Genomic DNA, 20,633 nt, shown 5'->3' with positions numbered 1-20,633 from the left:
ACTAGGGACGACAAATTCATCTTTTTTTGGTATAAATTGACAAAATTGACAATTTAATAACTTCTGGAACTTCTAGATAGCAAAAATGAAAACCAACTATATTAACACAATAAATCATCAAAACTTGATGAGAATTTCTTAAATGTTTAGAACTACTTGAAAACGCCAATTTGAAAACTAGAATGAAATTTTTCAAAAAAATAAAAAATTAAAAATTTGGCTACAAAAATTGACAAATTATTGAGCTCTAAAAATAAACTCTTCACATGAAAAATGTCCTTATTTCATTTCTCGAAACACAACGATTTTTGAGGCCAAAAAATATGCCTACATCTGCATAAAAAATATCGTTTTTTTACTCTTCGAAATACAAATTTTCCAAAACTTTCGCCCTCACTTTGCTGTGGTCAGTTCGTTTCTATTTTTAAAATGAAAAGCCCCAAAAATTCAGAAGCAAAAAAGAACATTAATCTACACCCTCTTTAAAAAAAAACTTTTGTTTCCTCCCTGAGTTCATGAGCATCTCTAAAATTTTCGTCGGTAAAGTGGGTATTCGTGGGAAATAATCAGCATACATTTTTAAAGGCGGGGGGGGGGAGATGATTAAAAAAAACACACAATGGAAGGTGGTTTTTAAGGAACTTTTGAATGGCTTGGAAATCGTATTGATTGAAAAAGCAATTTGTGAGGGAAAGGAAGGGTCAGAAGAAAAGGTTTAATATGTTCAGTTCAAGTTAAAGAAGAACTCGAATATCCTTCTTTTTTTTCAACTCAGAGATACCTAAACCTATTAGGGTATATCTCTATCAAAACAAGCTCCCATCGATTTTCACCACGCTACGCTTCGATTTTGGAGCTCGAAAGAATTTCAAAATCGATTTGCTAAAAGGATGGATTTTTTGGTGTAGATTTTTTTGTATCATGAAAAAAAATTTAGAGAAATTTGAGAGGACGGTTTTAGCTTTAGACGAAGAATAATACCTACGAGTTGAACGTCGCTCATTTTTTCTTTAAATTCGCTGATTTTGCGAAACATTTCTATCAAAAAATGGGCTCGTCGATTTTTTCACATATGTAGATGTGTTTTTTGCGGGGGGTGCTTTCCGAAATATCATGTCAGACTTCCAAAAACTTTGAAAAAATTCAATTAATTTCAAACGTATTTATAGGATGCCTACAATTCTGGGTTTTGAAAACTTGTAGTATTCTAAGTAAAAATTGCAAAAAATTGGTCAATTTTCAATACATACTCGTACTCGTATTTAGCATGTATCTGATTTCAGAATTTTTTGTCCAACTTTTGGAAACTTGAAAAAAATGTCGATGAAATCTTGACATTGAATCAGAGTTTAAAAATCCCCATGAATTTTTGACATCCTGTCAGATTAGTGAGAACTGAAAAAAGTGACCGTTTTGTGGAATTTTTACTTAATTGAAGTTGACTTTCAGGTATCAAGTCTAACTTTTAGGAACTTGGAAACAATAAACTTTCAATAATAGCATGATGATTGGTCAGACTTTCTTCAGCAAAAAACATATGTTAGGCCTATCCATGATTTAAAACATCCCTTGAAGAAAAGATTTTATGCCCATTATTTTTTTTTTGGGGGGGGGGGATTCTCATTGGAAATTAATTTTGAACTCTGAAATCGACACAAAATTAGAACGAATGAAAATTGATGTATTTTTGGTTTCTGTTCTTGAATAAAAATCCTGAAGAACATATTCACCATTCACCGATCGATTTTTTTCGATTCTTATCGTGTGTCAATTTTATTCAAATTTCAATGTCGACACACGAAAGAAATTACGAATGAGTAAAAACCGATGTAGTTTTTATTAGAGATTCCTTTTTACGTGACAAATATTTGAGATAGACAGTTCCATTACATTTATACGAGAAAATTGGTTGATCAAATGAATGGTCAATACGTGTAAGGTATAGAATTATTGATCAAAATGAAAATATTCGTTCGAGAAAATTCGTGCAGTATACCGTTGTAATTATGTTTTTGGAATGTAAGTTGATAGTGCTCGTTATAATCGATTTATAATTAATTGATTGTGGTGAACGGAACTTGGGGGTGTCTAATTTGTGTATACTGCAGAAGATATAAGCCTACATAGATGGAGTATCAGATATCGTTTATGGAGTCGAGGATGAGATAACGATACAGGATAAATTAAAGATTTTAATTGGCGCTCGAGAATGGGTCATCTTTGATTTTTTTATAAATTTGTAGCCTTATTTGTGAAAAGTTTCGAACTTGGGAGTGTCAACGTGTTAGATGAAAACACCGAGCAATATGTACTAGAATATTGAACTCCCAATCAAGAGCTCTATACCTAGGTACCTAATGTAAAAAAAGTCTCCCTCTCTCCCTCTTATTTTTTTATTTTATTTATTTTTTCATTACTAGAGGTGTAATGTAGGTATGTTATTAAAATAATAAATTAAAAGTAGCCTAAGATACAGAATTTTAGATAAGATTTTGGCGAAGACAAGACGATATTTGATCGTAGCGCTGTTTTGAATATTACGAAGCGATCAAGATTCATATTTAATGGGGTGGAAACGAATCGCGATAATCATGAAATTAGGCTTTGATTGCTTTTTGGTTATGGGTGAATTGATATCTAACTGCTTGCATGAAAATAAGCTCGTAGAATTTTTGAATAAATTTCTTTTCATTCATGTTACGAAATTCAATATCAATTTTTTTCATTTTTACTAATTCAATTCGTTTTTTTTCTAGGTTTCGTCCAAAAAAACTCGCCAAAAAAGCTGCTTACATATGAAATTTTTGGGTTTCGGAATACTCAGCTATGCAGTTGAATCCTTGGTAAAGATCATTAACAATTTTGCTGCGGTAATTTGCGAATTTATGGCGACCTTCGAGTTCGACATTCGTTTCAGTGGCACGATTGGAGATCGAGAAGAAACAAGAGTGCACTATTCGGTATCCTGAAATGCTCGTTCGATCGATTTCTCTTCAGATTTATTCGATATTTTCGACAATCGTCGTAATCTATAGTGTCGTAAGTATCACATCGAAATTCAAATTCGAGTGCTCGCCATTCCTGCATTGACAACTTTTCATATTTTGGTTGGGGATCGAGATATTAATATTAGGTATAGATAAAATACGTCATAATTTCGGAAATAGTCTAATGTCTGCGTGATTACGTAACGGTTGTGTAAAAGAAATCAACACCGAACACCGGTAATGCTTGCTGTAGCATAAGCTAGCTCTCTCGACTCGAGTTCACGTTATCGTTTACAATTTCGCGCTAACCTATTAAGGCTCGCAGCACGGCAGAGAGAAGAAAAGATACCAGATTCTAGAGGTACGAGAGTATACGAGTACGACGATGCAACATGACGTAATCAACTTTTTCTGCGGCGCGATATCTCGAGCTAGACCGTCGTCAACGTCGAATAAAAAACCAATCAACGCCGCCGCCGCACGAGCACGTTCCACGATGAATTTCCAACTAGGTACCTACCTACCTACTCTAGAACCAGCCAAACCGATGGGATCCTCATCCTCATCCTCATCGTAGCAGAGAACGATGAGAAGAATATGTATGAGGGTATCTCTCTCGTGACGCTTTTCGACTCATACTCGTAAACGAACTAAGGGTATATAGAGCTCCGTAGTATAATCTCAAAGGTGATCTTCGCTGCCAGTGCCATCGAGAAAATATACGATACGAACGTCGTACGTACGAGAACGCCGAGTCAAAAAGACCAAGAATTTGGTTTTTACAGTGGTTAATTCCCACTGACCCAGTTTTCTAACCGTATACTGCATGTACGTAGTATACGTATAGGTTTGTAAAGCGAAGTGAGCTTCGTCGCCAGCGTCGTCGTCGTCTCTACGTACAGTACAGTGCACTGCACATCACATACATAGCTAGTTTCCGCCATATCTATAAATCTTTAAAGCGAAGCCCCTGGATCAGAGTTACGATATTATACTCGTATTACGAAGGGTACCATAATAATTTCACTCGAAGCTTTCTCTGTAGTACATCGAGCTTTAATCTCGACTCGTAATATTTGTAGGTATTGCAGCCAAATAGAGGCAAAAAGGGCACACGAAATCTAAAAGCTCGAATAGGTACCTACGTTTTGCCATAGGATAGGCTACCTATATTGATAATCAGGGATAGCTATAAACTACGCTAAAAGCTAGGTAGATTACTACAGGATAGGTAGGTATACATAAACGATATACAGTACGAAGCGGTAATTAAATATGTAATAAAATAATAAAATTACTTACGCACACAATCCCCATACTCAACATATTTGCGCACTAATTACTAAATTCGGCATCAGTGTTACCATATGCTTGGAAATGAAAAAGATCTAACGGCATCGTAACAAGTTTAAATATCAGCCCTATATAGCTATACATGAACTATTTCTCAAAATCGTAGAGCTTTTCAAAAATTGCACAGAAAAGCCAACTTAAAAAGCCTATTTATAATGCCTATTTAGTAATTCAATCTTCGAGGAATAAACTTATCAATTGATACCATGCTTTTTGATTTTTACAGACGTTAAATTTTTAGCTGAATAAGCATTTTCACAGAGAACACTATGAAGCACTCGATGTCTTTCGCGACGAATATACAGAGAACAAAAGAAAGGCGGCGTTCAAATTAGCTGAGAATTTGATCGTATATGCAAAAAAAAAAAAGAAAAAGAAAATCAATTTACCGGCGGCGAATTATGAAATACGAGTAATGTATTTTACGTCATCAACTTTGTAAAGCAATTTTCGCTTTCTACGATGCACCATAATTAAATAAAGATTATTTTCTACTATAGGTATACGGCAGAGTATATGAAAAAATCACGCGGCAGGAACAGTAAAAAGAAGCTTCGATACGCGTAAAATTATTACAAAAGTAGAAAAAAATTCAACGAACAACGCAATTTATCGAGCACTTGCTGGAAATATCTCTTGAAAAGGACACGTCCGAGCTATTCTTGATGTAAATACACTGAAGAAACGACGAAATCAAATCGATGGGTAATCAATCGCACGTACACTCCGATGATGATGATGATGCTGATGATGATGAACTCGCGTATATTATTCCTTGTGAGCTAGGATGGAGAAAAATTCGCACACGAACCTATGGCGAAGAATTCTGCGAATGCAACTCGAACCACATTATGGTTGTGCGTTCCCCCTTCGTAAAGGGCAACCACTCGACGACTCAGCAGCAGAATATAGTATAGAAAGATACACACTGAATCGCACAACAAACTACATTCGCGCGCGCATTTATGCAAATGTACCGCAAAGCGAAAAATTATTATTTCAAATTATCGAGCATTTAAAAATGGAAAACATCAACACCAAGATGCTCTATAGGTAGATACAGATAGGTACACAGCGCAACGCACGTGATCAAAAAACCGAGTAAAAATTCGCACACCGTAGACCGGAGTTGCAGAGGGTTTTTGGCCGAATACGTAGGCAAAAAAATCACGAACGCGAACAGAGCTATAGGAGCTGGCGAAATTGACGATCAGCTCGACAGAACGAGGAAATACAGAGGAAAACACGAGCGGAAAAATTAATACATCGGCGCAGAATCGATACGTTGTAGGTATATTACACACTTTGGAAAAATATACGAAATTTCACACCGCGAAAAGAGAAATTTTTTCGCAAAATATTACGCGGCGGCTCGACTTCGACTTGGACTTCGGGCAAAATGTTACCGTCTTACCAGACGACGACGACAATGACGATAGATGAGAGAAAAGAGAAAAACAATTCGCCGACTTCGGTATTTCCTTCTCTCTCTCTCGTACACGTACGTGTATGCACGTTTCGTTCCTCAAACACACAAGAGAGAACGCCCTTCCTAGTTCAATGACCTGAGTACCACCATCACGTTTAGCCTAGTGACGAAACTATACTATTAACGGGATAGCGCGAAGCTTACCGAATATCGCCGACCGGGTTTGTGTATTTCGCTCGCCCGCCCGACCGACCGTGCTGCGTTCACTGTGCCATTTCCCTTCCACGAAATTCCCCTTCCCGCCCGAGTAAAAGTACGTCGCACGGTCGTGGGATGCCTAAAAGTGAGCCTTACGCGCCTCTTTGGCTTTTCATTTAGGGCCCTTTTACAAGGTACCAGTCGTGGTCACCGAGCTGCCAGGTAGAAGCAGTGGTCAGCAAAGTGCTCCTGTAGTACGGATCACGTCAGACAGTCGATCAAATTATTCTAATGTCGTGTTATTGCGACGGGTTAATAACTCGATACGACGAACGAATACTTATTTTATTTAATGCTTTTAGCGACTCGGTGCGATCATTTGGCAAGCTCTTTGGCGGTGATATGCCAACGATTTCCAAAGAATTTGGCCGCTTCTCCAGGCACTATAGGCAGCCAATCGATACGAGGTGTTAAACTGATATGTATACCTGCTATTGTTGTTGTTGGTCCAATGTAAACATCGAGATTCATCGCGATTCGGATTGTAAATAAAAATCGTATCATAGATATGGTAGGTAAGTTTTGATGCGATGACCCATGAAAGTACCTATATTTATTTAGTTGATTCGGGTGTACGATTTTGACGTTTTGAACGATGGCTAAAGAAGATTATTTTGATGAGACGTATGGCGGAAGGAAATGAAAAATTATTGGACGTAAATAATTGTGGAAATTGATTTGGAGCAAATTCAGCAGAGACCTTCAGTTTAAGTTTGAAGTTATTCAGAGAAAATTTTAGCACCCGAGATGCCTTTGGAGGGGAGATATAAGCCCTCAAAAGGGGTTATTTTTGAAAAAAATTGTTTTTTTTTGCTCCAGTCACTACCCAACCTGTTTTAGGAAAAATGGTCCATCCCAAATGAAAGTATCCGAGATTCTGTGTCAAATTATACTTTTGTCGTCAAAATTCAAGTTCACTTTTAGGGCTTCGCTGAGCGGTTAAAAATTTGAAACCAAAATAGGTTGGGTAGCGACAGAAGCGAAAAAATCACAATTTTTCGAAAATGTCCTCTCTTTAAAGGCTCATATCTTCCCTCCAAGAGCAGCTTTGGGGCCAAAATTTTTGTGGGTAATTTCCAACTCAAAATGAAATTCTCTGCTCAATTTGGTCAAAATCCGTTGACTTTTTTTTGGGTATTCCACTCTAATGTGCTTTTTATGCCTCAGTTTGCTTTTAAAAATTCTAAAAATTTGTGTTATGCTGAGGAGAGGGAGAGAGAGATTCATATTGTTAATTACAAGTAGAAATTAGAAGAGTGATTCTGTTTTCGCTTTATTTAAAAATTTGACAAAGAATTGCAAGAAATTGTTGCGAAATGACTTTAAATTGACATGGTAAAAATTTGAACTTCGCAAGTCTCTCTCCCCCTCCCCCTCCTCCTCCCCCTCTTCCTCAATGATGTAATTGGTATGGGTCGTTACAAAAAAAGTAATTCAGTAGGCTTTGATTTGGAATTTTTTTGAGAGAGCGTCTGAAAATTGGCCTATTTTTTCAACTTATTCAGAGAATTACTTTTGAAAAAAGATTTTGAGTCACTTTTTTATTCCTTCCTCACAAAACAACTTTTTGAACTGACACTCTCCCATTTGAAGGGAATCAAGTCAGACCGAAAGAGCATCTATACAGAATCTTTATAACCAAAAATTTGAGTGCTAAAATGATTTTTGAATTTTTATCGAATTTTGGAAAATTTAAATGACTCAAAAAAGCGGTTTGAAAGATGAATGTTTTTGAGCAAAGTGAACCAATATGAACTTTTTTGAAAATTACTGTTACTGAGCCTCCAGTAGATTTTTGAAACTTACTGAGATGGAAAGTCGAAATTCATTCTGCTAATTAATTTCAATACGCCACGAAGTTGACTGCTGGGGGATTTCAAGTCGTTTTGGAGCCTCCAGCGACTTTTTGAAAGGTTGTATGTCGTTTTTTTTGGAAAATTGAAATTTCCCAAAAGTAGCTGGAAGCTTCAAAACCATTTGAAACCACCATGTAGTCTGCTAGGTAAATTTCAGCTTGCCAACTCCATTTGATAAATTAATGTTGCAGGAATTTCAAGTTTCAAAAATCTACTGCAGGCTCCAGTAATTTTTGAAAAAATCGCTGGAGGCTCTAAAATGACTTGAACCCACCTGAAGTCGTCTTCAGAGGGTGTTAAAATTGGAGTGTACAGTCAATTCCAGCTTCCCATCTCCATTTGATGAAATTTTGTGAAAATTTAAAGTTTCAAAAATCTGCTGGAGGCTCCAGAACTGCCCAAAACAGGTTGAAACCGTTTCTAATCGATTTGGCATGTCGAAAATAGGGTATATCCCAAATTTCAGCTTTATTGATCAATTTGGTAAAATTTTGATTTTTTCCCTCATTTTTAGCCTAAATTGGATTTTCAAAAATTCGCCAAAGATCGAAAAACGCACTTTAGCACTTGAAATTTTGACAGGTGATAAATTTTTGCATGATCTTTCGATCTACCTTTGTACGGTTTTGTCAATCAAAATGGCCGCCATTTTGTAAGTAAGGCCAACTTTTTTTTGGGCAAGTTTGCTTTAAAATGTTCCTTAGGATGTCCCCTTTAAGAAAAAAGTTTTCCCGGAGGATCGGCCGGGGGGGTGCAATTACTCCTATTGTCATATGCCGGACTACTAGGTACTTATTTTGGGTCATACAGGAGCCTCCAGGGATTTTTCCACTTTCTCCAAAAACTTCAAATCACTTTGGAAAAGCCAAAAAAATAACTTACGGAGACAGAAAGAAGCATGAATAAAAGTTTGCGAATTCATAAAAATTTTCAAAGAATTCTAATTTTTAACAATTTTTTTTAAAGTTTAAATTCCAAAATATAATTTTATCAAAATTGAAAACCTCGGTGTTATCTTGTACCCCATTTTATTCCAATTGTGTTGCGATATGAAAATTTTTCCTTGTGAGCAGTCAAAATTATTATTGAAAAAAGGGAATGAAATTTTGTGATTTGAAACATTAAAGTTTTCCTTTGCGAGTCGTATAAAAAAAATTGGAAAAACATCCATAACATTTTCAGCTGATGAAATTTTATAGAAAATTTCTATCAACTTCATCTTTAAATTTGGCTTTGGAAATGAATATAATCGTTTGGAGAAAATTGAGGAAAAACTTCAATTTCCAAAATGAGTGATCACTTGAATTGAATTTTTTTTTCAAAACTTCTCTCTTAAAAATGCTTGAAATTTATTGGTTGAAGTTCTCCCAAGCGTTAAAGGTTGAGTTGCTATATTTTGATGTTCTGCGAATGAATTATTTTCTTTTTGTAATCGCTAATTGATTTTTTTCCCATAATATAAAAATTCCAGACCGAGTGATCGAAAGTTATTTTCTCCAAGATTAAGACCATCTACCTAAGCAGAAAGATGAATCCATCGTACGAAGACCTAAACTCCATCAAACTTTGGCTTTAGAAAATTTCTTGAAACTGAAACGCTTTCAGCTTTTGCTCTCTGATCTACAGGTCTGAGTAAAGCACTAGTTCTGAGGTCTAAATACCTAGGTACTTTATCAAACAAGAATTTCAATATTGGTGAAAATGTATTTGATTTATTTTTCAAGGAAATGATTTATTTTTGGAAAATTATTTCTATAGATCTGATTTGGCAGCCTGACAAGTAGGTTTAGGTTTGATCTTTTATAAAGCAAAAATCGTTTTCCATTGAAATTTTGTATGTTTTTTTTTTACTGTTAGTGTCCGAAATTACCTCTGATGTCCCAGATTATAGCAGTTGACAGTACCCAATTTTCTTCGAATGTTTCTACAAGCTGTCCACCTACTCAAGAAGCTGAATTATCGCATGGAAACTGGGCGTTTTTTCCATGCTTCATTTTTTGAATCCTCAGGTCCAATTATACAATATTTTATCCACAAAAATAGTCAAAAACATGTTAAAAAATTTCAGTTAGTTTCTTTTCAGAAAATGATTGAATTTCCGAACGATCAAAAGTCATTTTTCTCGAGCCATCAGTGATCGAAGACTCGGCCCTGCCATCTGCATAGCAAGGAGTTCTGCTACCTAAAGATTGACAACCTTTGGCAGTATTTTACCTAACACAATGAACCGCGAAGCATTACAAATATTTGCCATATGCATATACCATTTGTCTCGGGAAAAAGGAAACCGCACACGGTGAGTACAGGTGAGAAAATCACACGGAAGTGTTTTCAATGTACATACAACATTATACTCGTACGTACAAAAATAGGTATAAATAAACAAAGCGTTAGGTATAATAAATTTACCTATAGATAACAAGCAGCAAAATACTTATACACATACGAACATTTGTAAGTATGTATGTGTTTGTGTGTGGTGTATAAGAAAAGCCATAGGTAGGTACGTATACTTAATATTATACAGAACAATAGCTGCAGCGACCAATAGGTATAATGTATTATACATTTACACTAATGTAATGAAAATATATAATCGAGTTTCTCAAAGTACGTACTAAACGTTGCATATATAGGGAAGAATGGCGACGGTGGCGGGGTGTTCTACATCCAGAGAATTATACATGTACCTACCCATACCTATATGTTCGTATACCTATTACCTATACCTACCTATACCTAACTATAAGCTGTATGTATTTGTGTATGTCTGTGTAGAGAACAAGGAAGCAACACACACCGTAGAGGTTGAAAGCTGTTAAGGAAAAAAGTAGAACATCGATATTCGATGCGATTGCATTTTAAATGAGATATTTTTATTCGAATTATAAAATCGGCGCGGCCGATCAGCTTCGGCGATCGTTCGTCGAACGTTCAAGAGCTTATCATATGAGAGAAAAAAACCACTAATATGTATGCGAAGGAGGAGGAGGAGGAGCAATCATGATTCGAACGTATTACATTTTTATTAAAATTAAATTAATGAGAGAAAAACCGCATTAATTACAAAAAAGTAATATATTGGCGAATTTTTTCAGCGGAAATCGAACGTGCTATCTGCATGGGGACGAGTTTTCATTCGGAGACGCGATAGATAGATATGGATTTTCAAACACGCAGAGAGTATACCGATGAGACGGAAATTTTCTCAATATGGGCAAGAACAATTAGCACGCTTGAATTTGGCAAAGCGACGCGGCGCAACGACCACAGCACAGCGACTGTATCGGATCTGAAACCAGTTCTAGGTAATGTTGTGCTGAAAAGTTAATGAACTTTGGAACGACCGACGACGACGACGACGACGACGGTTGTGGCGGCGGCGGCGCAAGGCTATATACCCGAATATTTATACATAGGTTTGGTACACAGTATACAGTACGACGCGTTTTACATTCCACTGGATGTCATAGGATATTTCGACGTCGTGTCGTGTCGTATCGTACCGTGATTTAAATACATAATGAATTCGCCAGAGCGACGAACGACGCTAGATAACGAATACGAGTCGATTATTTTCGAAAAAAATATAAGTCTACGGTACAGGTTGCCTGAAAGTTTCAGACTTTCAGACGCAGGTATTCGAGTCGAGTGTAATCTGACAGAAAGCCTCCTCGGAGCATTCTACCGTACGCGGTAATAGTTGGCGGTAGAAAGCGCCTCTCGTAATATTACGCGTACTGCACCTCTCCTCTCCTCTGCGGTATTCTCTCTTCGCTTCTTTCTATCAGCTATCGCGTCGTTTCGCGCGCGCGGTTTATAACAATGTTACATAACACTACGTGCGCTTTTTAAGTCCAGTTTACACAATGTTACAAGACCGGAAAATCAAGAAAATATCGCAGAACGATGCACAGCACAACACAGCGCCAGCATACGTACGTTGAACTTTGCTTACGTTGCGTTAACGTTAACGCTATATAAGCTCTATACTAAAAAGCGTCAGAACGCGGCCGTGGTCGGGGTCGGGGATCAGGGGATGGGGGTTGGGTGCTGTAGAGGGAGTTGAAAACACCGAGTTTTTAAACTCGTACATATACCTCGTCGTCGTCGAGCCGAGGCGTAATTAAACGTGAAAAATTTTGCGTTGGCACGATCCATACACGTACGTAGATTGCGGCGTCTATTCGCGAATACCAAATGAGCTCGAGGGGTTTCGCAGTCGAAAAATATTCAACTTTATTTTCCTCTTCGCCTGCTCACCGCGCAGCGCAGCCCACCTTGGTAATTCTTATCGAGCTCTCGGTTTTTTCCAAATGAAAAAAAATAATAGGGAAATGCGCGCCGATGCCGTTATAAAATGGTTAACGAAAGTTTTTTATACTTATACTCGGACCGAATTGTGTAGAAGAATCGAAGTTGCCTATTTAGTGGCCTCCCTGCCGCCCCACTATCCGCGGCCCTCGCCTCCTTACCCGTGCCTGGGTTTCGACTACGTTCGCTGGTCTTATCGCAGTCTCGCTTTTCAACGTCTTATTTCCGCGATTAATTTTGAATTATTTACAGAAGGTGAAATGATTTATGAAACGACTGCCGAGCATTTTAAACAATCGAATTAACGACAGAAACGAAGAGTTTTCCGAACTAAGGCCAGATTCTTTTCACGGACCGAGGAAATTATGGAAATTGAAGAAAAATATGCTATACGAAGGGTGAAAAGATTTTATCCAGGAGTGTTGCTGAGGTACTAGGGGAGAAGTTTGGAAATTGTGATGAAATGGAGTAGTGAAAGAAAATGATGGGGAGGGGGGATTTTTCCTGATTTTTTTCCGGTCGTGATTGAATCGAAAATTGGACATGCTTCTTTTCCAGCAGTGACTTTACATTGTTGACATCTAAAAAATATCACATTAATATAAGGTGTCTTTTATTACGAAATTTTTTTTTGTAATGGGTTTTATGGAATTTTAGATTTTAGATTTATATTACCTTGATTTTGGAGCTCGAATATAAATTTCCATCATGGCTGAATTTTGCCCAATGTCGTAACATTGGTAGTATAGAGGTATAGGTATATTTTTAAATTAGCGAAATTAATCAATTTCAGGTTTCTGAAATTTATGACCAATCTGAAAAACTGTAAAACTGCATAAATCTCGCAAAATAACGATGGAATCGGCATCGAAAATCGTTAAAGTGAAAAATTTATTGTGGTAATAAAAATTATCGTTGAAATTGTACAACGTTTGGAGAATATAATGTGTATAAAAACCATTAAGTTACTGGAAATTACTTAGTAACGAGTCGATCATTGTGAAAAATTATAATTTTCGAGAAAAAAAAATGAATAGAAATATAGAAGCTTGTTAAAGTCGTACCGATTGTAAAAAATTTCCTAATGCATAGAAGACTTCGGTCGTAAAAAATAATTGCAAAATTTTATTTAAAAAATAAGCATTTTTAAATTGATGAAAAATATTGAATAAAAATTTTTTAATTTGAAATTACTCGAGGTGATTGAAGAAATTTACAAGTGTTTTTGAGGGTGTCACTTTTACATTCTGTATTCGGCTTTCCCTTCCTCCTCCTCAAAAAACCTGTTGATGTGTTGAAAAAGGGTAATGATAATGGTTTAGGGATATGATCAAAGTGAAGTTGAAGGTTAAGGATCGAAAAAAAAATGTTATTGAAGAAATTTCAAGCATTTGTTACTCAAGTAGGTACTACCTAATTGATATTATTAATGAATAAGTGTGTTAAATTGCGAAGAAAATAGGCCCTTTGTTTCTCAAGTTTATTCAAATGCTCCTGCAAAATTGTCCAAATGATCTCAATTCAACTTCCTGAAAATAACAGTACCAAACTGAAACCCTCCCCTCCCTCGTAGTTTGAAAAAATCCGTGCTCTTATAGGTGTATCCACTTGAAGTCACACTTGCGTTTTAAGCTAATAGAACACATTATTTATTTCCCCCTTTAGAATATAAAAACAATGAAAAGAAAAACAAACGAAAATTAATGTCCATGGGTTCTCAAAATATTTTTATATTTTTACCTGCTTGCAGAATAATTCAATCTAGTGAGATTCTGAAGAAGTTAATTTTAAAAAAATGTAGGTAACTACGTTTTTCGGATTTTTAGTTGTTTTTTTTTTTTAAGAAGGGGAAGTCGTAAAATGAAGAAAAGTTGCTATGTAGTAAAATGTGATTTGAGTTCCTGCTCCTTTCTAACACTAAAGGGGGTGAATTAAATATTTTTTTTTGAGATGAAGACATCACTTTTAAAAGTAATGAATCAAAAAATCTGTATTTTCTTGTTGTTGAAAAATTTAATGGCTTCGTAAAAATATTCAAAAATTTCCATCTCATTTTGTGGAAGTATAATGACCTTTATGATGAAAAAATAGAAACACTAATAATTCAAGGTTGATAATACATATGTACTTAGTTGAATAAATAAAAATATGTTAATTTTGAAAAAGCTCCCTATTTTAATATTCGTAACAGTTGTTTTTTTAGTTTTTTTTTTATTTAAAATTTTGGGTAAAAACTTTTAAAAATTATTTTATCGATTTTTTTAAAATAAAAAAAGACAGAGTGAAGTTACTTTTTTAAAAAAACAAAAAAAAAGAAAAACAGTTGGATTTCAAGTATCTACCTACCTACCTACTATTTGAGGGCTAAGAAGGAAGAAGGAGAATATTACATCAAAGGAAAGAACTCCTACCACATTACTATTAGGTATTTGAAAAGTGTAACCAGGATACATCAGGCATAAATGGGTCATAAGGCTCATGAGGTATTTTTAGGCCTTAAATATTTGAAAAATTACCCAAAAATGGATCGAAAATTGCAATTAGGCAGCTACAACTTCGGGAATCGTATCTTCTTGTCAAAAGTCGAGTTTCGGATGGTTCCAACAGTTGTGGCACCCAATCGCATTTCTCGTCCATTTTTGGAACATTTTTTTAAAAATGTTGGGCTCAAAAGATACCCTTTCGGATGCACAAACTTGAAATTGTGCCCAAACTCCAAACACTCCAGTCTCCAAGAAACTCAACTTGTGACTAGAAAAGATAATTTCCATAGTTGTAGCTTCCTAATCGCGTGTTTGGCCCATTCTTGGGCAATTCTTTGAAAATTTTGGGCCCAAAAATACCTTTTCGGATTCGCAGACTTGAAATCGCACCCAATCTCCAGGAAACTCAACTTCTGGTCAGATAAGACTATTTCCAAAGTTGTATCTACCCAAATGCCATTTTATGGCCATTTTTGGACAGTTTTTTAAAAATATTTTTGACCCAAAAAATATCCTTTCGAATGCGCATGCGCTGAAATCGCGCCCAAACTCCAAGAAACTCGACTTTTGACTAGAAAGAGCCAATTCTCAAAGGTGTAGCTACCCAAATCGCATTTTTATGACCATTTTTGGACAATTTTTTTGAATATTTTTGGCCCAAAAAATACCCCTTTGAATTCGCTGATTCGAAATCGTACCCAATCTACAGAAAACTCAAATTGCGACTGGAAAATACGATTCCCAAAGTTATAGCTGTCCAATCACATTTTTCTAGCACTTTCAGACAGTTTTTCGATTTTTATTTGGCACCCAAAAAATACCTCATAAGCTTCTATGACTTTTTGACGCCTGATCTCACCTATGATATTGTACAACATATTTTTTTAGATTTTTTTATATTCGTACATTTGGTGGAAGACCTTCAAAAATGAAAAAAACTGTTTTTTTCAATATTTTCCCTGCCTAAATTGGTCAATTTAAGCCGACATTTTTTTTCTCGCAATATATGATAAAATGTGCTCCATTACACCAGTAACCCGAATTTGGATCAAATTTGCCAATTTTTTCTACGTTAAATTAATTTTACTAAAGAAATAAAACTGCGCGATTTTGAGAACCATTAAACTTCCTCCCAGGTCACCTAAGTGGTTAAAATTTATATCTAAACTAATATAAACTCGAAATACACCATTGCAATTTCAGATAAATTAAAAGTATTCGATTTTTTTTTTGAACTCGTTATCGTCGAATTCGTTTTTTTTTCAATTTGGAAAAAATGCTCTCATCACTGCTGTTTAAGGCTTTAACCGGAGTCGATGTTTTGTAAAAGTTCCCTTGTCAGAAATTTTTCCCACCAAAAGCAATCTAGCATCAACTTATCCAATCAATCAACTATTAAGGCAACCATTGGCCTAGTGCAAGTTAAAAGTTTCAAGTTGAGTTTTGATTCCTCATCATGGGTTCAAATATCACAGTCTCGAGTTCAAAATTTGTATGCAATGTAGTACCAGTTTTCACGAAGGAGATAAGATTTACTTCAAAATATTGGCATGTTTTTATATCTACTCGTACGAGTAACAAAATTCTAATTACTGTCCTAAATTTTCTTATTTCGTGAATGAGGGTGGCGGAAAAGGGGAAGTAACAGATATTTCATCATCTTTAATAAAGACAACGTCGGCCAAAGCTGATATCAATGATTAGCAAATAGCAACCGAGGTATCTGCAAAATTAGATGAATGTCAACGTACCTAAACCTATATGTTTTCTGTTGGGATAAATTTGTAGTTTCATTAGAAAAATAGTTGAAATTTCTATCACATTCATACGAGCGAATTCCAACAGCAATCGACAAAATTGTAGATGAAAACTAACCCACACTTCACGTATTTTTACCACCTACTCACATTCTGCTTATATTTTTACAGGTGAACCGTACGTATTTTCCACCAAAGTAGATATGACAGTTCATAATCTCAAATACTGGCACGTAGGCTCAACTCGAGTGTAGGTACATACCTATTTCAGAAAGGGGAAGCCAAAGAGTAGAGGTACATGAACGAAGAAAAAGATGAAGAAATGAAAAACAGCACGAAATATGCGTTATCGAATACTGGAATTAATTGCGCGTAAGGGAATTTAATAGGATGAGTTTTAATCACGTTTCGACAAATAATAATAATACCCGGCCAAAGGGTAAGAAAAAATTGCGTGTAAGCCCCCCCGCTCGCCTCGCTCGGTCCCTGCTCGGTACACATCGGCTCGGCCACATCTATGTGTGCGTTTGGGTTCATAAAAAGTTCATTAAACCCGGCTACGATTACGACAGGCACAGGCGGAGCAACGATAAGTGAATCGATCCCGATGTTGAAAATTTGCGGAGTACGAATTTTTTTTTTTCAGACTACTCGTAACTAAAAAAAATTTTCTACGTTGTTGGACGACGATGGCTGCGGCAGCGGTGGTGGAGGTGGTGTAGGACACGGACGCGGTTAATGAACACAATAACGTTGATCGTTTGGTCGACGTCGTCGACTACGAGTACGACGACGACGGTAATCGAGTATCTTATGCGTGCGTGGTTCGTCGTAGGTTATTCAACCGAACGACAAGTAAGTAGTATATAAGTGGCGGCGGCGAACGAACCAAGTTTTTATACACGGCGACTTTATCACCTCCTCGGCCCTCGATCCGCCGATCCGCGATCCGCACAGCCACGGGTTCCTTGCAACAGGCAAAAGTTCCATGCCCATTCCTCTCCATTCTCTATGTACTCGGTTGCGTGACGACCGGTCGCGAGCACGAGCACGGGAAGCGCTCCACTGCCATATATTTAGCAAGGACGTTCGATAACAGCAGCGCAACTGTTTACGAACAACCATGCGAACAACTGGCTTTGGCTTCTTTGAAGATTTCTCCCAAATCTTGGTGTACGAGTACGAGTACACTGTGCTCACCGTTATGAACAGCAACCACGACCACCAATGCCTCCCCTTCTCTGCCGCCGTTCCCGGTCATGTCTTCGTATTGATAATATGATAGAGCAGAGAGACCGAGAGACGAACATACGTCGACGTAATGGTAATGGTAATGCATATGATAGCATACCGCGTTACGCCCGTCTCCTTCTCTTTCTCTTACCACCGCTCTCCAGTCCATTCGCCGTGTATGACTGCTTGATATGTTGACATAATGTAAAAATATTTTTCGCTGTAGTAACTTTCGATTCGGATGCGGTTTACACCGGGGACAGATTCAATAAGCGGTGTAACTACCCAAACCGCCGCAACCGAAGGCCGAAATTTTAATGATGAATAATTTGATAAGAAAATTAATCTCGCCAATGATTATAATAATTTTAAAGGTTTTTTTCTCTCTGTCTCTCGTTTCTTCTACCATTTATCTTTCCTTTCGTGTTTTTTTTATTTTCAGCGAAAACTTGGACGAGCGACGGTATATCTATATATGAATTAAAATCAATCAATGATAACACGTCGAAAACGAGAAGCCTGCTCTACTGAATTGATTTTCCGGAATTACGCGAGGTTATTGCCTCTGTGTATTATACGACGATACTATATATATACAGCCTTACAGTTCGTGCGAAAAAAACAGAGAAACGAATCGAGCCGAAAAACGCTTTCAAAAGATGATTCCTAAAATAAGAAATTCCACCCGAGGTGAACGATCGGACGTGTTTAATCTACGGATATGAAATATTTTCATCTTTATTTATTGTTTGAAATTTGATTTCGTACGCAGATACGCCGCCGCAGAAAATATATACCGGCTGATAAAACGTCGACTTTCAAAGCGTGTAGGACTAAATTCGATTACGAATGAGAAAAGCCGGATGAGCGTGATAACGAGTACGTACGTGTTTTGAGAATTTAAATATCTTTTCACGAGGACCAGTAGTCGTATAGTTGCGAGATGAGCTGCGACTGATTCACTGACTCATCGTCGTCCAGGAGTCAATTCAGCGAAAAATTATTCGTCAGTAATATCGATATTATCTTATGAAATTTGTTTGCAAGGCAAAGAAGTATACACGTCAACACGTGCAATATTTAAATATACAAATTGATAGGCCTTTGGCTTAGATTAATTGTGGAATGTATGCATAGAAAATTGCAATTTTTAAAATTTTAGTACATCTACGAATAAGAAATTTTTCCCGCCTAATAAAATTAGAATCACATGGTCCCAACTCGAATATAATAAACAGAATCTACTGTATCAGAAAATGTGCAATAGTAGGAGTTGTCAAAATCCAATATGAACCTGGGATAAATGTCAACCCCCTCCCCTCCCACCTTCTTTTCACCGTTCAAGTGAACTCCTGATTTAAATAATCTATTTAATTATGTTTTTTTTATCAATTATTTTTATTTAATTAATTCCTACCTAATGAAATTAAAATTTTTCGATGAATTTTCAAAGTTGTACGATTGATAATTTGTTCGTTATCTTAGGCTCTTCATTTCTCGAATTTATTAAGAAATTAGGACTTCGACAAGGCTGTCCTGTCCCTCATTGTTCTTCTCTCTATGGCCCTGCGATTATCAATGCTATAACTGTGTATTCATTCATTTTCAACTTTTTATGTATTTTTCACGAATTTAGGAATTGACGACAATGAGCAGGAGCTACACTAAATGTGATGCGTTTTGCGATTAGGGACCTTGTGGTGAAAATTCGATGTTTTCAGGAGAGACAAAACATCGAATCGCTTCGATTTTTTCGATTTTTTTTTTAGATTTTCGGATGCAGTGTTGTCTTGCGTATAAGTTGGATGGGAAATTTTGACGAAATTCGTTCATCATCGCTTGATATCCGTGATTTATAAAAGGGACCTTGTGGTGAACAGCCAAATTTACACAACGTTACAGACTACCCCGCAAAAAAATACCGAGAAATTCGGATTCGCTATGAAATTTTACACAGGTAACAACAATAAAATAATTTTTCCATCGACATTTTTTTTTGTTTTTTTTTTAAAACCAAAAACAAACAAAAACTTTGTTTTTGATTTCCCAAAAATGTGAGTTTTTGAGTATTCATGTTCAAATAATTTTTAAAACGAGAAGTTAATGAGATAGGCGAAATCTGATTGCACCATTCGATTTCTCGTGAAAAAGTAAGTCGGAATCGCCAATAAAAAAAATAAAAAAACATCGAATCAGCACAAGGTCCCTAATCGCAAAACGCATCACAAATTTGAAAAGTTGACGATTGCACGTTTTTAAACATTTCAAAGTGTAAGTTGTAAAATTCATATCATCATTGTTCGTTCTATATCTATTCAACCTCTTCCATCAATATTGAAAAAAAATTCAAGATGGCTCGATTTACAGATTTTGTATTGCGATTTTTTCAAATTTTTTGAAGCAATTTACTGTGCATTGTTTTGAAAAAAAAGATTTTCTTGATAGAAAAAGAAGATAATTTTAATCAATTTTCAGCCAAAACTATCGAACGGAATCCATCGCAAAAGAACATGAAATTTTGGGTAAAAAATTGAAATGACGATGTGTAAAGAATATAGGTAGGTACCTACTTGAGTAGGTACTATGTTTTTCAATAGGGAGAAAGGGAGGATGAAAAAAAAAGTGAAAATGCAATTTAAAAGCTTCAAATAGGTGTTTAAGATGATTGATTTTTTTTGTTTTAAGCAAACAGTGAAATAAACAGGGTGTTCAAAAATTATTCAACGCAAAATCTCCTTTAGGGTGCTCTATATTTTTAAATACCTATACCTACTGTTGTCAGAGCTTTCACCTAATTCTAATTTCGAAGATTGTGGGACGAATTACATAAAAATTACGATACTCATTTGCCTATTTTCTTGTCTTCCAACATGTATTTATTAGTTAGTAAAATTACTGATATTTTTTCAAAATTTCTACTGTTACTTTTTTTTAAATCAAAAATTCGATTTTTCTAATCTTAA

The 20,633-nt window shown here is 36.1% G+C and overlaps 1 protein-coding gene and 1 long non-coding RNA gene across 8 annotated transcripts in view; one reads left to right on the top strand and one right to left on the bottom strand.

Moving 5' to 3' along the window:
- The window catches only part of Hr3 (Hormone receptor 3), a 140,307-nt gene that overhangs the window by 73,049 nt on the left and 46,625 nt on the right, over window positions 1-20,633 (bottom strand). Inside the window, exon 1 of one of the 7 annotated variants that reach the window (XM_065360963.1) lies at window positions 4,730-5,911. The exons of 2 other annotated variants lie outside the window; for them this stretch is intronic. The gene's annotated coding sequence lies outside the window, so the exon portion shown is untranslated. Of the gene's footprint in view, window positions 1-4,289; window positions 4,568-4,729; window positions 5,912-20,633 lie in introns of those variants that run through there. 4 more of the 7 variants (XM_065360970.1, XM_065360967.1, XM_065360966.1 and 1 more) reach the window with 4 other exon arrangements.
- LOC135844201 (uncharacterized) lies at window positions 16,467-19,064 on the top strand. The gene is made up of 3 exons (XR_010558469.1): window positions 16,467-16,809; window positions 18,113-18,360; window positions 18,443-19,064. It is a non-coding gene; the product is annotated as an uncharacterized LOC135844201 (long non-coding RNA).

Source organism: Planococcus citri, chromosome 4 (genome assembly GCF_950023065.1).
Source record: "Planococcus citri chromosome 4, ihPlaCitr1.1, whole genome shotgun sequence".
NCBI classification, from domain to species: domain Eukaryota; kingdom Metazoa; phylum Arthropoda; class Insecta; order Hemiptera; family Pseudococcidae; genus Planococcus; species Planococcus citri.
This window is presented reverse-complemented; position numbering and strand designations above follow the sequence as displayed.